The sequence below is a fragment of the Elephas maximus genome, chromosome 18 (assembly GCF_024166365.1).
Source record: "Elephas maximus indicus isolate mEleMax1 chromosome 18, mEleMax1 primary haplotype, whole genome shotgun sequence".
Lineage (NCBI taxonomy): Eukaryota > Metazoa > Chordata > Mammalia > Proboscidea > Elephantidae > Elephas > Elephas maximus.
In genome coordinates this window covers 76533322-76557343 of record NC_064836.1, presented here as the reverse complement: position 1 = coordinate 76557343, position 24022 = coordinate 76533322, and the positions used below count along the sequence as shown (strand labels likewise).

At 37.5% G+C, this 24022-nt stretch overlaps 1 long non-coding RNA gene across 2 annotated transcripts in view; it reads left to right on the top strand.

Moving 5' to 3' along the window:
* Positions 1 to 24022, top strand: part of LOC126061611 (uncharacterized) — a 91683-nt gene that overhangs the window by 23230 nt on the left and 44431 nt on the right. The window contains exon 3 of one of the 2 annotated variants that reach the window (XR_007513850.1): positions 7545 to 8885. The exons of the other annotated variant lie outside the window; for it this stretch is intronic. This is a non-coding gene — a long non-coding RNA (uncharacterized LOC126061611). Of the gene's footprint in view, positions 1 to 7544; positions 8886 to 24022 lie in introns of those variants that run through there. 2 annotated transcript variants of the gene reach the window in all.

Here is a 24022-nt window from a genome sequence, read left to right as displayed (position 1 = left end):
AGTTCGAAGTTAGAATTATGAAGGATTTCGGGACAGTGAGAAGAGAGCATTAAACCAAGTGCAGGGCCCTGTGTGACTGCACAGGTTGCATAGCCATGAAGCCAGCCGTATCTCTTTGTATTCCAATGGTCGGCCTCATCTTATTTCCCAGTGTACTGAAATATTTGAACCTTAATCCAAAGCCTCTGAGAATGCCTAGACCTCAGAGATGAAGATCGAAGATTAGACTATATTCAAATTTCTCTATATAAACCCCTTATGTATTCTTCCCACTGTCACTCTGGAATTGTTTTTGTCCTTTTTTAGGATTATCTTGGGTGTGGTTTGCAGACAATGAATTTGCAAGCATCAGTGGTTATGTGGAAGCCAAACTTGATTTATAAATGGTGACAGTTTCAAAGAATTGTAGTTAATGGCTGTTTATGACAATGATTTATTTCTGAAAATTTGGTGACTGAACTTTTTGGAAATTAACCTTAGAATTTCTACTAGATAAACTATGAGTTGGAATCGACTCGATGGCACTGGGTTTGGTTTGGTTTGGGGTTAATAATATTAACAAATCACCTAATTTAAACTTAGGAGAGTGAATACTATTCTTTCTAAGAGCTATGTGCTTCTATGCCATCGGGCCAGACTTTTGACAGGACCTTCTTCTCCCTATGACTGTGTCTTCAGACACAGACACTCACATATTAATCTTCTAAAGAACTGATGGATGGGGTTCAATAGGTATTCTATCTTGTGACAATTAGATTTTAAATTGTAATTACATGTACAAATGAACGAATAAAATACACTAACACATTATTTACAATTTAATAACAGAGGGGAGGATGTTGTGTTAGGTATAAATAGTTGGGAAGACTGGTCACAGACATTTATGAGATAACATTTTTCAACTTAAGTTACCCAAGGTGATTAACTGCTATTGTTCCAGTACATGAAAAGATAAATGAGACATAACCCCTAGTTCAAAAGTGCTTAAAACTCAGAAACAAAACAAAACAAAAACTTTGATTAAAAGGATCTCAACTTTTATTATAAAGAGAATAGTTGCTAAAACCCAGCAACATGTCACAAAGAATAACCTTCTCTAATTTTTTCTATGACTTGCCAATATACTTACTAATATTCACTAGGCTGACTATAACATTTAGTAGGTGCTTTTTTCTATGAAGACTAAGGAGCCCTTGTGGCACAACAGTTAAACACTCGACTGCTAACCAAAAGTTGTCAGATTGAACCCACCTGCAGCTCTGCAGAAGGAAAAACCTGGTGATCTGGTCCCTTCAAGATTACAGCCTAGAAGACCCTATGGGGCAGTTTTGCTCTGTCCTATAGGGTCCCGATGAGTTGGAATCAACTCTACAGCACACAGCAACGAAACTATGAATACTCACTCCAACTGTGGGCAGGGACTTTAACACAGGTTATCTTGCTAACAATCACAACAAGTGGATGAGGTATACGTCATTGTCTTCTCCATTTATAGAGGAGGAAACTTCCTGAGAGATTTAAAAATTGCCCTCAGGTAATTTAGTAAGCAAGTTGCATAAGTAAAACATGAATTCAAAAACAATTCTGTTTGACCCCAAAGCCCTGTTCACTGTGCTGTGTTGGTCTTATGGCTGTGTTCTTCAGCTTATAACACTCTGAAGGACCAGAGTAGAACAGACCTTCTAATCTATACACTGCGGTGTATTACCTAGAGTACATACTCCTCAGTGTATAGATTAGAAGCATTCTAAGGAGCAGGGTGGGGGCAGGTGGAGGTCATTAAATGGAAGAATGGGGAGAAGTTGTGGTCATATGTCTTAGTTAATGAAGCATTCTTTTACTTCCACTGGAAACTCACAGATATGTAATAACATGAAATGATCTAAGATGCTGTGCAATATAAGAAAGTAAACTAGTTGTACTTGTTCAGACAGCACATATACCAAAAATTGTAGAGAAACAGAGAATAATAACATAGCAGTTGTATAGGATGACATATAATTTGGAAACACTTCATATTTTTGTTTGTCTTATCTTTTTTAGGCTAAATTTAAAAACAAATCTGATGAACTTTGTTTAACAGTTCTTCTCGCATTTTTTTGATTGTGTATCTTTTCATTCTAAAGCACTAATTCATCCAATAAAGCTTTGGGGAAAATGATGTGAAGATGCAGCTCCAGAGAAGATGTACAGCTATTTAGGAGGGTTAAACACCATCCTATGGACCATCAGAGTAACACCTAAATAAGTACCTCATAAACAACAACAAGAAAAAACCAAACCCATTGCAGTTGAGTTGATTCCTACCCATAGTGACCCTACAGGACAGAGTAGAACTGCCCCATAGGGTTTCCAAGGAATGGCTAATGGATTCAGTCTGCAGACTTTTGGTTAGTAGTCAAACACTTAACTACTAAAAATAGGGCCTAGACACAACAAACTTGTAGATTAATCACTATTCTCTTATAATTTTGTATATTTTTTAAATATATCAGGATCTAGATTCCTCTTTTACTTTTTACTATTTTTGTTGTTGTTCTCTCTCTTTTAATTGTCATTGATGTTTTCCTTTGGTCATAGCCTTTTAAAATTTAAACTTAGTCCAGCTATTTGTTGTTTTTTTCCCTTCAATTTTAACTCTGCTTTTATATTGTTGCTACATTTCTCATACTCAGCACAACTTCCTCAACACATTCTATTATTTTTCTATTATTCTATATCACTACTCCAAAGGCAACCACGTCACAAAGAATAACCTTCTCCAATTTTTTCTGTAATTTCTATAATTTACCAATATACCTACTAATATACACTAGGCTGACTATAGCATTTAGTAGGTGCTCTGTGAAGACTAAGGAGCCCTCGCAGCACAATGGTTAAACACTCAACTGCTATAAGTCAGAATCGACTCGGTGGCGATGAGTTTATGAGGTTTAACAAAATCTCTCTCTGTGTCTTTTTTTTTCTGAATGTGAGGAAAATAAGTCTTCATGTTTGCTCTGTTTCCTGTAACTGTCCCTGGGTCATGAAAATGATTAACAGGCTTGGCTACCAAAAAAATGTTGGAGGAGGTTGAGTTCACCTAGAAGTGCTGCAGAAGAAAGGCCTACTGGTGATTTACTCCAGAAAATTAGCCATTGAAAAACTCCACAGTAGACAGTTCTCCTTTAACACATATGGGGTCTCCATGGGTTGGTGTCAACTCGAGGGCAGCTGGTTATCTGGTTATGTTTGCTGCATTCTCCAACCTTCCTTGGCTCCTGACTGTTTATCTCATCCACTTAGGCTATCAATTTATTTTGGAAAATAAGCACACCAAAACAAATCATGGTTCTCAAACCTAACTGGGGATTAATGCACAGACCTGTTGTTTGCCTTTGACCTGGCAGTTACCTTTTTCAGAAGAAGTTTCCACCCAAGAGAATCTTGGTAAAGTAGGTCTTTTTTGATATCTCTGTAGATGACATATCAACTAGGCTTGTACAAAGTAAAAATTTGAAGGGCATACATAGGGAATGTTCTGAGGAACCACAGGATTTAGTAAATATATATATATATATATATTTTAAAGAGCACTTGTTATTTAGCAACTAGCTCATGTATTTGCTTGTGGAGTATCATGCTGGGCACCAGAGGGGGTATGATAGGGGCAGCAGGGTTTGAAAAATTTCTATTGCTTTCATGCCCTGCAGCAATCTTTTCAATGGGGCAGGTATTTTCAAAATAACACTTGCCTAAAAGAATCCATGGTATTTGTCAGAGTATCAGCAACTTGAAAACTCCCTGACCTGAGTCTCATTACTGGAAAAAAATCCAAATGAAACTTCTGTTGAGAGAATATAGCCACCACAGGGGTCCTGATGTGGATTTCTTTATAAACGAAATGAAGGTAGGCTGCATTTGAGATCTCATTAATTTCCCAACATCTGCTTCTTATTCCATTTCCTAGATCCAGGATTCTTTTTCCTTAATGCCAAATGTATATTAACTTTATAAAATAAGCATGGAAAGGTATATACCCATGTGTATTTTATTTGAGGGTAAAAATATGTATGGGAAATAGGGTAGAAAAAATAATTAAAACAACATTGTTGCTGTTTAATCGTAAGAGAAAGATTTCCAATTATTAAATTTGAACAAAGATGCCTATATACATTGAGAAGATTATAAATCCAGAATGAATATCTTTTTTTAGTCTTGAATAATAAGTAATAAATAATAAGTAATAAATAATAATTTGACCTACTTAGAATATATCCTTACTCCATCATCATAATCTGTGAGAGACGGAGATAAGAATACATTGTGAAGTATTCTCAGTGCACGGTTCAGGCATCTCAGTAACAGACTTAATCACCCAATATAGTTCTTAAAATACAGATTACTGGGTTCCTCTCAAGTTTTATATATCAGATTCTGCACGGGGTAGGAGGTGCTCTGGAAACTGCATTTCATAGATATTGTTCAGCTAATTTTATATAATAAACTTTGTTAATTTCTACATTAATGTTGAAGCAGGGATAATTTTCTAGTAAATTTAGTCTGAAGATTTTTTTTTATGAGATATGTACAATGCATATTGTCAGTTACTTAATTCCTTCTATAAAACTGGAAAAATTTAAGAGTAAAGCATATCAATTCAGTGACCTCGAAAAAAATAAAATTAAAAACAACTCTAGATTTGGAAGTAATTTCTTTCCAGAAGGAGAGAAACTTTATAACACAAAGGATAAATAAGCAAGGGAAAAAAAAAGCTTGAAATCATTTTGGATTTTAGCCATGCTAAAGGGGGTATAAATGTCCAGTCTTGACCTGAATTCAACAAGCAGCAATGGAGGGTAGTAGTGGAGGGTAATGTCTTGTAAAGGACAACTGAAGTTTGAGAAGCTGCAGAGAAAGTCAGGCAACGGCAGGAAACTCAGAAACTGAGGTTTCGGCAAAAAGAGAAAAAGTTCACTTGGTTAATTGTTTAGCTAGGGATTAAAGAAACACAGGACTGGTTACTGGAAAGGTTCAGGTTTGATTCCTTTCTCTAGATGGTTGAGGATACATAACTTATCTGATATTTAAGCCCTATATGCAAAATAAGATGATACATTAGCTTTTTATTGCTGCATAACAAATAATCACAAACTTAGTGGCTTAAATCAACACCCATTTACCATCGCAGTTTCCATGAGTAAGAAATCTAGGCATAGCTCAGCTATGTGTCTCAAAAGGCGGCAGTCAAGGTTTTGGCTGGGCTGTGTTCTCATCTAGATGATCAGTTGGGACTAGAGCTACTTCCAAACACACATAGGCTGTTGCCAGAATTCATTTTCTGGAACTTACGTGGCTGAGGGCCCGGGTTTTTTGTTGACTGTGGACTGTTGGCTATTCTCAGGCCCTGCAGTTTCTAAAGGCTGCAGTTTCTTGTGACATGGGCTTCTTCAGTGTGGCTGCTTAATTCTTCAAGGAAGCAAGGAGAGACTCTAGCTCTATTCTGCCAAAACAGAGGTCACATGTAAATAACATAACCTAAACAAGGGAGTAATATTCCATTATCATTGCTATATTCTATTAGTTAAAAGCAAGTCACAGATTTCTGACATGCTTAAGAGGAAGGTATCATACAAGGGTAAGGCTCATTGCAAATACCTTTCAAATTCATTACAAATACCTTTTTTCAACAACAAAGACGGCGACTATACAAGTGGACCTCTCTGATGGGTTCCACAAGAACAAATCGACTACATTCATGGAAAGAGATGATGGAAAAACTCAATATCATCAGTCAGAAGAAGGCAAGGGGCCAGCTGCAGAACAGATCATCCATTGCTTATATGCAAGTTGAAGTTGAAGTTGAAGAAAATTAGAACAAGTCCACAAGATACAAATATGACCTTAAGTGTGTCCCACATGAATTTAGAGACCATCTCAAGGATAGATTTGAAACAATGAACATTAATTATCAAAGACCAGATGAGTTGTGGGCTGACATCTAGGACATCATATATGAAGAAAGCAAAAGGTCATTAAAGTGAGAGGAAAGAAAGAAAAGACCAAAACCGATGTAACAAGAGACTCTGAAACTTGCTCTTGAACGTAGAGTAGCTAAAGTGAAGGCAAGAAATGATGAAGTGAATCAGTTGAACAGAAGATTTCAAAGGACAACTTGAAAAGACAAAATAAAGTATTATAATGACATCTGCAAAGACATGGAGTTAGATAACCAAAAGGAAGGAACACACTCAGCGTTTCTCAAGCTGAAGGAACTGAAGAAAAAATTCAAGCCTTGAGTTGCAATATTGAAGGATTCTTTGGGAAAAATACTGAAGGATGAAAGAAGCACCAAAAGAAAATGGAAGGAATACACAGAGTTACTGTACCAAAAAGAATTTGTCAATGTTCAATCATTTTCAGAGGTACCATATGGTATGGTATTGAAGGAAGAAATCCAGAGTGTATTGAAGGCATTGGTGATAAACAAGGCTTCAGGAATTCAAGGAATACTAATTGCAATGTTTCAATAAATGGATGCAGCACTGGAGGTGCTCACTCACCTATGCCAAGAGATTTGGAAGACAGCTACCTGGCCAACTGACTGGAAGAGATTCATATCAGTGCCCATTCCAAAGAAAGGTGATCAAACAGAACGTGGAAATTATGGAACAACATCTTTAATATAACGCATAAGTAAAATTTTGCCGAAGGTAAGTCAGAAATGATTGCAGCAGTACATCAATAGAGATCTTCCAGAAATTCATGCAAGATTCAGAAGAGGGAGTAGAATGAATAATATCATGGCTAATGTCCGATGAACCTTGGCTGAAAGCAGAGAATATCAGAAATATGTTTACCTGTGTTTTATTGACTATGCCAAGGTATTTGACTGTGTGGATCATAACAAATTATGGATAATGTTGGGAATAATGGGAATTCCAGAACATTTAATTGTATTCATGAGGAAACTGTACATAGACCAAAAGACAGTTATTCTAAAAGAACAAAGAGCTACTGCATGGCTTAAAATCTGGAAGGGTGTGTGTCAGGGTCCTATCCTTTCACCACACTTATTCAATCTGTATGCTGAGCAAATCACCCAAGAAGAATGTGGCACCAGGATTGGAGGAAGATTGATTAAGAACCGGTGATATGCAGATGACCCAACCTTGCTCTCTGTAAGTGAAGAGGACTTAAAGCACTTACTGATGAAGATCAAAGACTACAGCCTTCACTATGGATTACACCTCAATATAAAGAAAATGAAAATCCTCACAGCTGGACCAATAAGCAACATCATGTCAAACAGAGAAAATATTCAAGTTGTTAAGGCTTTCATTTTACTTGGATCCGCAATCAACGCCCACAGAAGGAGCAGTCAAGAAACCAAAAGACTTCTTTAAACTATTAAAAAGCAAAGATGTCACCTTGAGGACTAAGGTGCGCCTGGCCCTAGCCATAGTATTTTCAATTGCCTCACATGCATTTGAAAGCTGGATAATGAATAAAGACTTGAAGTCTTTGAATTAAGATGTTGGCAAAGAATATTAAATACACCACAGACTGCCAGAAGAATGACCAAATCTATCTTGGAAGAAGTACAACCAGAATGCTCCTTAGAACCTGGGATGACAAGACTTCACATCATGTACTTTGGACATGTTGTCAGGAGAGACCAGTCTCTGGAGAAGGACGTTATGCTTGGTAAATTAGAGGGTCAGCAATAGTGAGGAAGACCCACAGCAGGATGGATTGCCACAGTGGCTGCAATTTTGGGCTCAAACACAGTAAAGATTGTGAGAAAGGTGCAGGATAGGGCATTGTTTTGTTCTGTTGTACATAAGGTAGTTATGAATCGGAACTGACTTGATCCCACCTAGCAACAACAACAACGTGGCTTATTGGGAATCACTCTTTGGTGTGTCCACCCCAAATGACAATACCTATCAGCACGACCCTTTTAGGTTTAAATGAGACACTACACATAGAGTTCCTGGCACATATTGTATACTTCTTACATAGAAGGCATTACTGAATTCCACTGACACGTCTAGTGAAGAAATGGTCTTCTGATGCTGTATCTGAGATTTTGACCCTGCCTCATCTCAAATAGGCTCCATCATGGAGCCCAAGGAGTATACTCTGAATGTCTGGACAGGTTTCATACTTCTTTCTTATGATCAGTTTATATTAAGATCTTAGTCTGGGATGATCTTCTGGGGGAAAAAAAAACTATGAAGATGGAAATAATAACAAAAAATTATTTCCCAGTTCTAGTCCAACTCCCTGTCTCAACACATGCCTTGATAATGTAGTCACATATCTTGATAAAGTATCTCTACCCAACCTCCAGGGACCTTACGCCATTCTCAGGATGCTCTGGAACCCCCTTAGGTACTACCCTCACGTCCATTCTCCTTAGAAAAAGAATCACATACTGTAAATCAAACTAACGATAAGCTTGGCTTCATCACTGTCCCCAGTTGCACCCTGAGTCCTCCTACCCAGATAGCTATTGAAAAGATGAACGTAATTCAGCTCTAGGTATTTGAGTCTCTCCAGAGACTAGTCTCAACACAAAGGAAGGGAAGTAAATGGAGACTGAATGACCTTGGAAGTAGGTGGATCCCCAGTCAAGCCTTCAGATGAGAATGCAGCCCAGCCAACACCTTGATTATAGGCTTATGAAATCATGAGAATGAGGACCCAGCTAAGCCAAAGTCTGAACTACACAAACTATGTCCCTAGTGTTAATTTTCAGGTATTGTACCTGGCCCATGAAATAAACATTTCATCACAGCAAGCCCTTCTTACCACTCTCAAATCAAACAGCAGAGAACTTCCTTCAACCAGTGTATTTTTCTTTGCTTTGGTTTTCCCAGTGCAGGCTTAAGTTACAACATACAAACCAATAAATTTTAAATAAACTGCTCAAGGTCTAAGCTGACATTTCCTATAAATGTGTATTTCTTAGAAATGAACATGAAATAGTCACTCTTAGAAGAGTAATAAATATTCTATTACTCTTCTTGGCTTACAAGACATTTTTAAATATATTCTCTTGATCCTGACATCATGTATGAAAGACGTTTGATTAGTGGTTCTTTAAGTGAGTTCTGTGAGTTACTTTAATGACGCTTAAGATTGTCAGAAGATAAATATAAAAATACACATAAAAAAGAGTTTTTAAAATTTAATGTGTATTTTCAATAGAAAATAGGCTGAATCTATTTTAGTCGATAATTAGAGTTAAATTGCACCTTGCTTTGAGAGTGAATGCCCGGTGGCTATTTAGTAGCTGTTGGTTAGTAGGAAGAGGTAGACATCTGTTGCTTTACTAAAGTGGTTCTTGTATTGGAATGTTTAAGGTAAATTGAGTTAGAAGAATGTTTCCAATGCCCCATAACTTAAGAGTATGCAGGAAGTAGATGTTTAATTGGGTATATAGTGTTATAGTTCAGTGCTTTAGGTACTGTGAACCACAAGTAGGTGAATTAAGCAGATCTGGCATGTTCAGAAACCAGCTAGTGGCCCTCAGTCACCTCCAGGAGATGTCCTATCAAGCATGAAGCTTCCAGCCTTAGATGTGTCTCTGTGCATGACAGGCGGTGTTCAGGGTTGGAGAGGAAAAAGTTTAATTGAGTCCTTTTTCACTGCTTGAATCAGCTTCACTGAACCGAATTGATTAACTGTAAAAATGAAAGCATCGGTTTGATAACGATTAAGGCATTTACCCACCTTTAGCATACATTTGATTGTAAGGATGAAATGAGATATAATATAGTAAGCAGTATGGATGGTACCATGGCGTGAACAGCTGAAGTCCACCCTTCTTACTCCCTACCTCTCTTCCCACCTCTAAGCTAGAACTCTTAATGTATATAAGGCTTGATCATTCAATTAAAACAAAACAGAAAACTTAATCATAAAACTTAAGCTTAATGCACAAACTTTAAGCCAAGCCTCAGGACCAGCTACTTAATTTGCAGGGCACAGTCGAAAAGGAAAATGCAGGGACTGTTTTTCAAAAATTAGAAATCTCAAGATGGAAATAGCAGAGTGTTAAGTGTGGACCCTTCTGAGCACAAGGCCTGTAACACTGCATAGGTAACATATCACTAAAGCCAGCTCTGCAAAATCCTCTCTGTACCCTGCAATCTCCCAATCAGCACAAGAGCTGTCTGGAGGGTAGAATAAATATCAGTCACCAACCTGTACCTGATTGCTCTTTAGAGGAAGAGATGGGATCTAATGAGGCTTGGAGAGTGAGACATTGATGCTCCCTGTGAACTGGTATCCAAAACACCTTGAAGTTCTTTATGTTGGCTCTGGCTCTCTGGCCCAATCCAACTACACAGACACTGATCCTACACACACACTGATCTGTGCTTTCTTTTCTCTTTCTTTTATTGTTTGATGTTTGTTTCAGTATAAATAAACATGTATTAAAAGGTTGACAGGCAAAATTAAGATTTTCACTGGTCCTAAACCCCATTTCTTTTTTAAACCCCATTTCAGGTATGGAACTGGACCTTCACGAAAATAAATAAATATTTGTTTTCTTTTGTTTCTTGGAAGAAGCTATATAACTGTGTCCATGAAAATGTGTTAAAGTGCACTTATGAAAGCGCCAGCTTGGGTCTCAGACTACTGTATTTTTACACGTAAATAATGTGCAATTTCTACATTTATGTGCCAACTGCTTGCTCTCCCCTCAAGGTGTTTTCAGAAACACCTCTATGTCAATTTTTTTTACATGTTGCTGAAAAAAAAAAAGTAGCATAGTACACTTACAAAAATACCTCGAAGGGGGGAGAGAGTGGTTGACAAACAAACATAGAAAGCATAAGTTATTTGCGTAAAAAAAGGGTATGTAAGTTTTCTTCCAGGTTCTGCTACTTCTGGGTTGTCTGATCCTTGGCAAATTATCTGCCTTGAGTCCTCGTTTTCTAATGTAAAATGACAATATAAACACTTATTTCATAAGGCTGTTTGAGCACTAATTGAGGTAGTGTTTATAAAGACAAGGGACCACCGGATTATACTCAAAAAATATGAGCAATTCATCTCACTTTTATAGTTTATAACCACACTTTGTAGGCAGTATCTATTAGATGTATCTCCACATAAAGAGTGTGAAATTCAGAAGCACGGAACTGGCGAGAACTTCAAAGATTTTCAGGATTACTAACTTAAATTTTGGGTGGTCATTAATCCTTTTAAATTTTGATGAAAGGTAATGGACCCTCTTTCTTCTAAAAAACTTCACATAAATTTGGCATTCATCACTGAAGCTCATCATTGGAATCTATGGATGCAGTTTAAAAAAAAAAGAGTGTATCAGACCTTGTGTTATGGTGTCGGATACATGAAACAGTGCTGGGATGGGCCCCTGAAGATGCAGCTCTCTATCAAAAGCAACCGCCTTCACGGCCTGTTCTCTTCCCTGAATATGGATCTATTTTCTTCTTTTCCACAGAAATGCTGAGTGCATCCTGGAAACTAATGAGAGCATCAGATAATGACACAGTGTTTTATTTCACTGAAAATCATTGCCCTAACTTTCCTTTTGAATCCCTCTGTTCTTCTGAGAGACCCTCAGTTCTGCGAAGTTCTTGCTCTTAAGTGAGTAAATCTAATGTGCTTTGCTCACAACACTAACGGTTTTGTACTTGGGCAATGACTGAGCATAACAGCTCAAGTTTTCAAAGGTAACAGAGTTATGTGGACTGTTTGACGTGACTGATTGTCCTATTGATTTCTATTTTGCTTTCCCTTCTTAAGGGTTTTTTTTTTTTTTGGTTAATTCTATTTACGCAGCATCCCCTGGGTGGCACAAATGCTTAAATGCTCGATTACCAGCCGAAAGATTGGTGGTTCAAACCCACCCAGAAGTACCTCTGAAGACACAGCTGGCGGTCTGCTTCTTAAAGGTCACAGCCTTGAGAGCCCTGTGGAACAGATCCACTCTGCACATGTAGGGTTGCCATGAGCTGGAATCAACTTGATGGCAACTAACAACAGCAACAACAGCAATTCAATTAATCTTTTCCTCCTCTCATGTGAGGCTTGGAACCAAGTTTGCACATCATTTTAAATAGTTACCTGAGCAACTAGTTGCTATGTGATCATCCAGGTTTGCATTTGACTGCCCATCTTTACTACAAATTCTTCCCTCCTATTTGGCCACTTACATCATCGCTTAGTACACAAAAAACTTCTGGCAGCAGCAGACACACTGATATCCTCCACAGAAAGCACATGAATATATAGCCAAAAGAGAATAGCAAGGCAGCGTTCTATCATGTCAATTAGGCTCATGGACTGGATCTCATTTTGCTTTCTGTATGGATTTATTTGACCCACCCATTCCATTCTTTTTTTCCTAAGCACGTATCCCAGGGTTTATTTTCTTGACTAAAAGATACATGTAGACAGTATGTAACGAATAACTCCTAAAATGACTGTCAAGTTTCTCTTTATGGATCTTTTGGCTCCATGTCATCTCCACATTCCTTCCAGCCCTAGATCAAGTTGATGTTGAAAGGGAAGCTATCTTGATTGTTTCCTCATTTCTTACAATGATATTGCAAGGCAAAATCCAGGGGGAGTAGAAACATCACCTGTCATGTTTAGCCAGGATGAAGTTATATGACATTTGAAGTGCAGAAGCAGGCCTGCCAACCTGGAAGTTTCTAATCCCCACTCCTGAACCGTTACAGAGATGCCACGCTAATCCCACAGTGCCCTGTCTGCTGCGGACATGCCATCTGCTCTTGTTCATTTTGGATGTGATCAGATGTGAACCTCAAAGACCTTTTTGAAGATAACCCTTATTTGATTCCTGAATCATTAACTGTTATACAGACTCATCACATTTTGCCGTCTGCCCACACAGGTTTTGTTTAATAGGGAAGAAATTGACATGTGGCAGGTAAGAAAGATATTCTCACAGAAAGAAAGTTTAAGCGTACATTTCTGCAGGGTCATAGAACTTTGACAGAATTTTCCATGCTTGTATAATTCATGCATATTTTATTTTTAAAAGTTGTTTGTGAACTTGCAAAAATTTTTAGTTACCTTCTCCCCTAGTAATAAAAAAAGAAAAATGATTCTCATGTGAGAAGTCAAGTTTCCTCAGTGGGAAAAGCATAGATGGAAGCCTTGTCAGAGCTTACCTCAAGAGAAAACAACCAGAAACTATTTGTTAGGAGTTGAAGTTTTTTTTTTTTTTTTTTTTTTTTTTATGGACTTTAAAAGCAAATACTTTCAAGAAGAAAATTTAGGCTCAGGAACTGAGCTACTAATAGCTAAAGTGACTAATCCAGGGTTGCATTAAAGATGCCCATGCAATATATATATATTTTTATCTGGGCTAGTTTATATTGCTTAAAATACATGAATCATTTGCGGCAACTGCATCACTGTAACTGTATTTGAGCTCGCAGTTCCTTTATATTTCTAGTAGTATTTGAAGTGATCTGCTGGGGTGGCCTCTCTATTCAGTGGAAGTCAATAGGGAAAATGAAGCATAGCAATGCTATTGTTCAAATAGGAAAATAAAACATGAGATTTCTTCTTGGGAAACAGAATTCTGTGGGTTAGAAGTGAGACACAAGTATGACAAAGTTGATTCCGAAAATATATTCCTGGAAAGAAGACTAAACATAACCTATTTCAGTCCTAAGAGTATAGGTTACATTTATTTTTCTAAATTTATTTTTGTTGGAACATTAGGAGAAAGCAGTATACTAATGATTCCAATATTTTCTGAACAAAAAATATTGGCCTCCAGTATTTATAATTGTTACTAATGGTATGGAGCAACTACATCGCATGTGACTTTATGTTTACTGAATCCCATTTATAAAAAATATAAAGTTACATAAATTGGGCTTGTTCAAAATATGTAGAATATATGAGTACCGTTGATCAGAGAAAAGTTTCTGAATTTTGACAGAATAAAAAAAGTTAATAAAGAAAAATAATGAGGGGATATAATATTATTCTTTTTTTCTGTATTATTTTCTAAAATAAAGCATTTTAGAATCTAATTTGATAGCCCAGAATTCAAGCTTCTAACCAAAACACTCAATAAGATGTATAAATTATTGCTTTCAGAATTTGCGTGTCTCCTAATTTCACTAATACTGTTTATCTGATGATGTTTACTAAAGTAACACTCATTCCTCACAGGGTTTTGGCTACTCCAAGCCAACGACAGTGGAATGGCTAGAACACAAAATTCTCAGAAGTTTACTTAAAAAAAAAAATCTGCTAAAGACAAAATTGTTGTTTTTCTGTGACCTTTAAAAAATTGTGAAGAACTCAGATTGTAATGAAAAATGGTGAAATGCCCTCTGGACAAGGGCAATAATAATCTATTAGCCGCGAATTTTATGTGCTGGTTCCAAACAGGCTCACCCATGTTTCTGAATGAATTATGTTCTTAAGGGTAGGCAAGAGAAAGAGGGATTCATTGCTTAGGGACCGCTGAGCGTTCTGATAAGGGTGACAAAAAAGTCTGGAAACAGACTGGTGATGGTTGTACAACATGATGAATGTAATTAAGGTCACGGAATTGTACATATAAAGTGCTGAAATAGAAAATCTCTTATATTTACAATTTTTTTAAAAAAGAGAAAGTAAAAAATTTGCATTAATCTTTCTTTTTAGAAGTGATGGACAATGAATTAAGCATTCTCCTGTTTTCCCTCCAAAACATTTACGTTAGTTCTTAAAGGACAGTTCTAAGATAAGCAGCGTTGGTCACTGTGTTGGGTGCTCCATGATGGCCATTTCTGAGGGAAAGAATAACAGGTAAAGGCAATGGCCGATTATAAGCTAGTGAAGGATCATGACTGCTAGGCTGGTGTTATTTTATTGTTTTTGTGTGTTTAAAGGAAGTTAAACCTAAAGGTGGAGATGATGTAGCAGTATTCATAAAGAGAAGACAGTGGATTTAATAGTGTATGTCACTTAAAATGATAGAAGACTAAGGTTGGAGTTTAGATTCTATTTCTTACAAATACAACCTAGATCAGTTCACTAACTCTCTGAGCTTCATTTGTGTCTTTACTAAAATCTATGCCTGTGCTTTTTAGGGCAGTTCAAGTATGACTATGCTGGAATCTAGGCATCTCAAGGCTGAGAATGTGTTTCAGTGATTTATTGAAGCATAAGAAGCCATTGCAAAATTTATTGTTCTATAACAATACAGTTATTTGTCACACTTGTGTCGGTTGGTTGAGTGGGCCTTCTGCTGGTCTCACCTGGGTGATACATGTACTTGCATTTTGCTCTGGGATTACCTGGGGGGAAGGCTCGGCTGGGTTTTTATCCAGGTTGACTCTTGTCCTCCATGTTTTTTTTTTTTTTTTCCCCTCATGTAGCTGTTGTTAACTGCTGTTGATTTGGCCCTGACTCACCATGACCTTGACTCATGGTGACCCTATGCACATTGGAAGGAAATGCTGCTTCATTCTGCATCATCCATATGATGGGCTAGAGATCAGACCCCTTGTGATTCATAGGGTTTTCACTGGCTGATTTTTGAAAGTTGATTGCCAGGCATGTTTTCTTAGTCCATCTTAGTCTGGAAGCTCCACTGAAACTTGTTCAGCATCATAGCAACACAAAACCCTCTACTAACAGACAGGTGGTAGCTGCACCAGTGGTTCATTGGCTGAAAACCAAACCTAGGTCTCCCACAGAAAGGGTGAGAATTCCACAACTGGACAGCCCACATCCTCATTTCCAAGCGGTATCTTGGCTTTCTCCCTGCATGGTGATATTAAGCAGTGCTCCAAAGGGAGGATCTTAATACTGCAAAGACAGAAGCTCAAAGCTCTTAAAGCCTAGTGCTGGAAATTCTACAGCATCCCTTCTGTTACGTTATATTGGGCAAAGCAAATCACAAGGCCAGACCAGATTCAAGGGGTTGAAAAATTCAGTTCCACTGCTTGATGAGAGGAGTGGTGGAGTCTCATGGCAGAAGGTATGTAAGGTGAGATATTATTATGACAACAATATTTGGAAAAAAATTTACCAACGGAAGAGAGTGCTAAAGTTGAGACTTGCACATCGAAGAGTGCTGAGCTACAGAGACTGGTAGCAGCCCCCTCTCTTCAATGGAAGCCCAGTGGTTTAAGTTGCAAAGTCCAGAGATCATGCCCAAGCAGGGATTAATCAATTTTTTTTAGTTAAAAGCATGGGTTCTAGAAGCGAAACAACTTTGGCGCTCAAATATAGCTAGACTATTTTGTGACTAGCTTTTTAAGCTCTTCTGTACTTCAGTTCCTCATCTATAACATAAAAGAGAATAAAAGATTAAAATAATTACTATATAAAATCAGCTTAGAAGAGTGACTCACATAGAGCAGATACTTCAAAAAGTGTTATTATCATTATTATTATCTATCTAGATATACTTTGTGAGTGGGGCCAATGTGAAGTTATCAAGGAATTTTAGAGCTACAATTGCAAATTCAAGAGGTGTTGGTTAGGTTCAAGAAAGTGATCTTTCTGCAGAAATACTGTTGGGGAGGGCATGACAGAGACACACAGTGAAGAGTAGCTGGACTCTTGGAGGGAGCCCACGCAGGAGGTAGGTGACCTGTCAGTGTCAGGGACGTAAGGCAGGACCCTGATCCTGGGGCTGTGAATTGCAGGGCCCAGTAAATAGACAGAAGGAATAGAGGGAAATCTAATCATGTGCATAAATTTATGAAATAGGCCAACTCTTGGCTGCAGCTTTGTAGGGACAAGGGTATCAGGTCCCTCCTGGTAACATGTCCAAAGTATGTGAGACAGTCTCACCATCCTTGCTTCTAGGAGCACTCTGGTTGTACTTCTTTCAAGACAAATTTATTTGTTTTTCTGGTAGTCTATAATATATTCAATACTCTTCTCCAACACCATAATTAAAAAGCATCAATTCATCTTTGGTCTTTCTTATTCATCTTCCAGCTTTCACATGCATATGAGGTGATTGAAAACTCCATGGCTCAGGACGGGTACACCTTAGTCCTTAATGTGACATCTTTGATTTTTAACATTTTAAAGAGGTCTTTTGCAGCAGATTTGCCCACTGAAATATGTACTCTGATTTCCTCACACTTAAAATGTTTATTTGTCCACAAATGACTCATGGAATGCCAGAAAACCCAGATATCATGGCCAAACACTGAGCCAAAGATACATGGCTTAATTCTAAACTCCAGGAAAATATTATTAATATTTTCTATCACTCTTCATTGGTGTAGAAGCTGATCACATCTTTGGGATATAAGTGGGGTCCTTTAATTAACTAAGGCCTGGAAACTAGGGAGAAAAAGTAAATGAGGGTGCTCTCCCCCAAGGCTGATTGCTTACCTGGTTGAATAGGTATGATAATCAAATGGATATTTCTATAAAGGAAATTTGTACATTACTATTACCAGGAATAGCCCCTGGTTCAAATAATTTATTTTTGAAATAAATGTACCTGCAAATTTTTCAAACTAAACATTCAGGAACAGAATCCACAACGTCATGTTAAAATGAAGGCTGAGTTTAGCGTCAGGCAATCTAAGTCAGGCAGGACAGCTTAAGCTGCAAAATCTTTGAAGAGCAGCCTTCAAGACTTAAGTAGTCATGAAGGAAGAGGTGGAGAATGTATTGGGACTGGGAGATCAGCCCTATGAATGTGTGGGTGGACACCTCACTCATGTGTGCAGCGGAAATATGACAGCCAATCCCATGATGAGGTTTGTAATTCCTCCGGCCTGGTTTTAAGCAGTCTTTCTGATGTGGATGGATGAAGGCTCACAGGTGTGTGCTGAGCCCCAGAATAAATTCTGCAGGTGCTGGTGATTGCAGTAAAGGTCTAAGTCCCTTTAGAGAGTCTTCACCATGTGAACAAATGAAATGATTTTGAATGCTTCTGCTTGCTACAGAGAAATTTATAAAAAGATGGCATGACTTAATGCTTCTTTGGATAGCTTTTTAAAAAAGACCTGGGCCAAGAAAATTATTCTCCAAAAGCCAGTTAAATTTTTATAATGGAAAAAAAATGTATCCCTTAATGTAAGTAACATTAATTTTCTGTTAAATTTACAGTAGGGAAGAGTTGAAATTTTTATCCAGCTTGTCTATTCTTTTGTGTAGGCAGTATCTGGCAAAGATGTCATCATGTACTATTTTAAAATATGAAACTTAAAAATGTCATTTATTCATTATATCTATTGTTATATATCATATTGACAATTAGGAATGTGACACCAAATTTTAAATATTCTGTAACAAAATATGACCTTATTTGCAAAAATAAATTTCTTGAAAAAGGTTGAAATCCCCCAAACAGCTGAGATTGTATTCAAATGACTATTTTCCTCCTTTTTCGCTGATCTTGGCTTCTCCTTACATTAAAAGGATGATTCCCATCCTAAAAATTAACCAGTTACATGGTTCTTTTTTCAAAAAGTGGCATTAATTAAGATAAAATCAGTTTCAATGTTGGAATAATATCATTTATTCAGACTCATCTTCATAATTTGAACATTTATAATAAAGTTGTTCCAAAAGTAATCTTCCTTTAATAACATTTTCAGGTTCATGCGATGGTCCTAAGGAAGTTGGATATTTAAAAGCTGGTGGGGGTTGGGAGGCTGAAAGTGAAATGCAAAAAACAAAAACAGAAAACCCAAGAAACAAAATACACTTTGGTGGGTAAGAAGCAAAAGCTAACAGCAAAGTGATAAGGCATGAGAAAGGTGGGAGTTCAGAGGTTTTATGAAAAGAATCATTGAACTTTCATAAAATGATGAAAAGTACATCTTGACAGAAAAAAAGTTCACAAACTATTCTTTTGGGTTATACAGTAGAGTGAATCTGAGAGATACTCATTTCTAGATGCAATGTTGGATTAGACTTAGTTTAATTGAGGTGGGAAACCTTGGTGGCCTAGTGTTTAAGAGCTACGGCTGCTAAGAAAAGGTTGGCAGTTTGAATCCACCGGGTGCTCCTTGGAAGCTCTATGGGGCAGTTCTACTCTGACCTATAGGGTCACTATAAGTCGGAATCGACTCGACGGCAGTAGGTTTTTTTTTTTTTTTTTTTGGTTTTTAACTGGTGTGAAAAATTATTTTTCAGGCTGTAGCGCCTCCTATGAAAAATCATCAGCCATTTTAAAGCAGGCTGAATAGCCTTAAAGGGATTTGTATTTCCTGTAAGCACACTGATGCAGCTGAAGAGAAAAAAATAAAAAGCCCTGTACCTTACTTCTTTGTTGTTGTTGTTGTTAGGTGCCATTGAGTTGGTTCCGATTCATAGCGACCCTACGTACAACAAAACGAAACACTGTCCTGTTCTGCGCCATCCTCTTGATCCTTGTTATTCCTGAGCCCGTTGCTGTAGTCATTGTGTCAGTCCATCTTATTAAGGTGAGGGTCTTCCTCTTTTCCACTGACCCTCTTCTTTAGCAAGCATGATGTCCTCCTTCAGGGATTAGTCTCTCCTGATAACATGTACAAAGTACGTGAGACAAAGTCTTGCCATCCTTGCTTCTAAGGAGCATTCTGGCTGTACTTCTTTCAAGACAGATTTGTCCATTCGTCTGGTAGTCCACGGTATATTCAATACTTTTCTCCAACACCATGATTCAAAAGCATCAATTCTTCCTTGGTCTTCCTTATTCATTGTTCAGCTTTCACATGTATATGAGGTGATTGAAAACTCCATGGCTTGGGTCAGACACACCTTAGTCCTTAATGTGACATCTTTGATCTTTAACACTTTAAAGAGGTCTTTTGCGGCAGATTTGCCCACTGAAGTACATACTCTGATTTCTTGACTGTTGCTTCCATGGGCATTGATTGAGGATTCAAGTGAAATGAAATCCTTGACAACTTCAATCTTTTCTCCGTTCATCATGATGTTGCTTATTGGTCCAGTTGTGAGGATTTTTATTGTCTTTTTTTTTTTTTTTTTACGTTGAAGTGTAATCCATACTGAAGGCTGTGCGTGGTCTTTGATCTTCAACAGTAAGTGCTTCAAATCCTCCACACTTTCAGCAAGCAAGGTTCTGTCATCTGCATAACATGGGTCGTTAATGAGTCTTCCTCCAATCTTGATGTCCAGTCAAATGCCTTTTAATAGTCAATAAAACAGATAAACATATTTTTGGTACTCTCTTCTTTCAGCCATGATCCATCTGACATCAGCAATAATATCCCTTGCTCCAACTCGTCTTCTGAATCTAGCTTGAATTTCTGGCAGTTCCCTATCAACGTTCGGCTGCAACTGCTTTTGAATGATCTTCAGCAAAACTTTACTTGATTGTGGTATTAACGATACTGTTCGATATTTTCTGCATCCTGTTGAATCACCTTTACTTGGAAATGGGCACAAATATGGAGCTCTTCCAATCAATTGGCTAGGTAGCTGTCTTTCAAATTTTTGGCATAGGCAAGAGAGCACTTCCAGCACTGCATTTATTTGTTGAAATATCTCAGTTGGTATTCCTTCAACTCCTGGAGCCTTATTTTTTGCCAATGCCTTCAGTGCAGCTTGGACTTCTTCCTTCAGGGCCATTGGTTCTTGATCATATGCTATCTACTGAAATGGCTGAACATCGATCAATTCTTTTTGGCACAGTGACTTGGTGTATTCCTTCCATCTTCTTTTGATGCTTACTGCATTGTTCAGTATTTTCCCATAGAATCCTTCAGTATTGCAACTTGAGGCTTGAATTTTTTCTTCAGTTCTTTCAGCTTGAGAAATGCTGAGCGTCTACTTCCCTTTTGGTTTTCTAACTCCAGGTGTTTGCACATTTCATTATAATACTTTGTCCTCTCGAGCCACCCTTTGAAATCTTCTGTTCAGCTCTTTTACTTCATCATTTCTTCCTTTTGCTTTAGCTACTCTACATTCAAGAGCAACTTTCAGTATCTCTTTTTGCATCCATTTTGTTTTTTTCTTTCTTTCCTGTCTTTTTAATTATCACTTGCATGCTTCATGTATAATGTCCTTGTTATCATTCCACAACTTCTCTGGTCTTTGGTCCAATGTACACGAATATGCACCATGTGTCAAATTTAGTCTTGAAAAAGAAAGGTAGTCTCTAAATTTGGGTGGGATATAATCAAGGTTATACTTTGGCATTCGTGGACTTGTTTTAATTTTCTTCAGTTTCAACTTGAACTTGCATATGAACAATTGATAGTCTGTTCCACAGTCAGCCCCTAGCCTTGTTCTTACTGATGATATTGAGCTTTTCCATCATCTCTTTCCAAAGATGTAGTCTACCTGATTCCTGTGTATTCCACCAGGAGAGGCCTACTTATACAGTTGCCATTTATGTTCTTGAAAAATGTATTTGCAATGAAGTCGTTGGTCTTGCAAAATTCTATCATGCAATCTCTGGCATCACTTCTATCACCAAGATCATATTTTCCAACTATCAATCCTTCTTCTTTGTTTCCGACTTTTGTATTCTAACCACCAGTAATTATTGGTGCATCTTGACTGCATGTTTGATCAATTTCAGACTGTAGCAACCGGTAAAAATCTTCAATTTCTTCAGCTTTGGGATTAGTGGTTGATGTTTAAATTTGAATAATAGTCATACTAACTGATCTTCCTTGTAGGTGTATGGATATTATGCTATCACTGACAGAGCTGAACTTCAGGATTTACCTTGAAATGCTCTTTTTAATGATGAATGTGATGTCATTCCTCCTCAATTTATCATTCCTTGGCATAGTAGACCATATGATTGTTGGATTCAAAATGGCCAATATCAGCCCATTTCAGTTCATGAACACCTAGGATATTGATTTTTATGTATTTCATTTCATATCTGATGACTTCCAATTTTCCTGGATTCATGCTTCATACATTCCACGTTCTGATTATTAATGGATATTTGCAGCTGTTTCTTCTCATTTTCAGTTGTGCCACATCAACAAATGAAGGTTCCAAAAGCTTAACTCCATTCATGTCTTTAAGGTCATCTCTACTTTGAGGAGGCTGCCCTTCCCCAGTCTTATTTTGAGTCCCTTCCAACCTGAGAGGCTCATCTTCTGGCACTATATCAGGCAATATTCAACAGTTATTCATAAGGTTTCACCAGCCAATTTTTTCAGAAGTAGACTGCCAGATCCTTCTTCGTAGTCTGTCTTAGTCTGGAAGCTCCACTAAAATGTGTCTGCCACGGGTGACCCTGCTGGTATTTGAAATACAGGTGGCAAAGTTTTCAGTATCACAGCAACAGACAAGCCACCATACTACAGCAAACTGACCTCTTTGGAACCACCTAATTCAAGTGCTTTACCAACTTTTAACAAAAAATTAAAAACAAACAAAATAAAACAGCCTTGTGGTATATAATCAAGATAATATACAGTATTGGGTTTATGTCTCTATACTCAGTCAGAATAATCTAATATTAAGATGAATGTCTTCTTTTTTTCAGGCTTTATTTTCTCATTTGTAAGTGAAAATTCTCCTTATGTGTCAGGCACTCTTCTAAGTGCAGTGCTAATATTACACATTCAATGCTCATAACACCTATATGAAGTAGATACTATTATTATCTCTGTTTTACAGAATAGGAAAACAAGCACAGAGAGGTGAAGAAATTGCCTGAGTTCCCACAGCTCAGAAGAAGTGGTGCCAGAATAAAAATTTAGGCAGTTTGGCTTCAAAGTCTATGCTCTTAACCAGTGATATTCTTATGCAGCTGCTCACAGAGAACATGCCTTAATAGAGAATTTAAACAGAGAATGTCACTGATTAGATAGGACTCCTAAATGTCAGTCGGAGTTCCAACTACAAACATCTCTCTGCCAGTTGCCATTTTTATCTGTATTTTCCATAATCTCTTTACACTAAGATTTTCTAAACACGGACTGATTTATCTTCCTACCCAAACATGTTCACTCTACATATCTTGTATTGGATAATGACTCACCAATCTTTCAGTATCTTAGGTCAAAACCTAGAAGCCATTCCAGAACTCTATCCATGCTCGACATCATCTGATTTGTCACCAAATGTGTTATTGATTCCTCCTAAATATTCTCTTAACTTGCCCCCTCTCTCTGACCCATTGCCACTTTTCAGAGCTTCATCATTTTATGAGTGGCTATTTAATTCTTGCCAAAATGGCCTCTTTTTCCCTAAGTTTTTTCCATTCTAGCCATCTTCCACACTACTTGTAAAGTGGTCTTTACAAAATGTTTATGCATCACGCTTCTCTTCCCCCTACAGCACTTCACTCTCTCCATGTTTCCTACAGGATGAAAACCAAACTCTTTGATATAAAATACAAAGTAGCTTTTGATATGATCCCTCTCTTATTTCCTGCTACTTCCCTAACCAAACTCTAGAACTCGTCAAATACCAAGCATTGTGCTGATTTTGGCCTCTTGTCTTTGCACACGCTATCCACTCTGCTTCGAATGCCTGACTCACCACTTGTCTAACTGAAAAGCTCATATAAATGTCCAATAATCACTGATCTGGGTGAAACAGCCTGTTGTGTCCCCGAACAATGAGTTATGCACTTATTGATGCCTCAGTGGTTGCATTTACCACAACCTATCATACTTATTTTTCTACATTCTACTTTACCCTCTGAACTCCTTGAGGGGTAAAAAACAAAAACAAAAACAAAAACTCATTGCCGTCGAGTTGATTCTGACTCATGGTGACCCTACAGGACAGAGTAGAAATGCCCCATAGGGTTTCCAAGGAGTGCCTGGTAGATTCGAGCTGCTGACCTTTTGGTTAGCAACAAGCTTTTAACCACTATACCACTTAAGGGGACAGTGCCAATAAATGTTAGTGGGATAAATTAATTGTGGATTTCTATTTTAGTTCACTTTAGTGTGAAAGATTTTATGCTTTCAGAATTGGAGAGATTCGAGAAATAATATGTTCTAACACTCACTCATGTCTAAAGAGGAAAGATCATAGAATATAATGGATTGAAAAATTAGGGAAGAATGCAAGGTTTTGTTTAACCTGATGAAAGAATCAGTCTTTTTTGGTCTATATT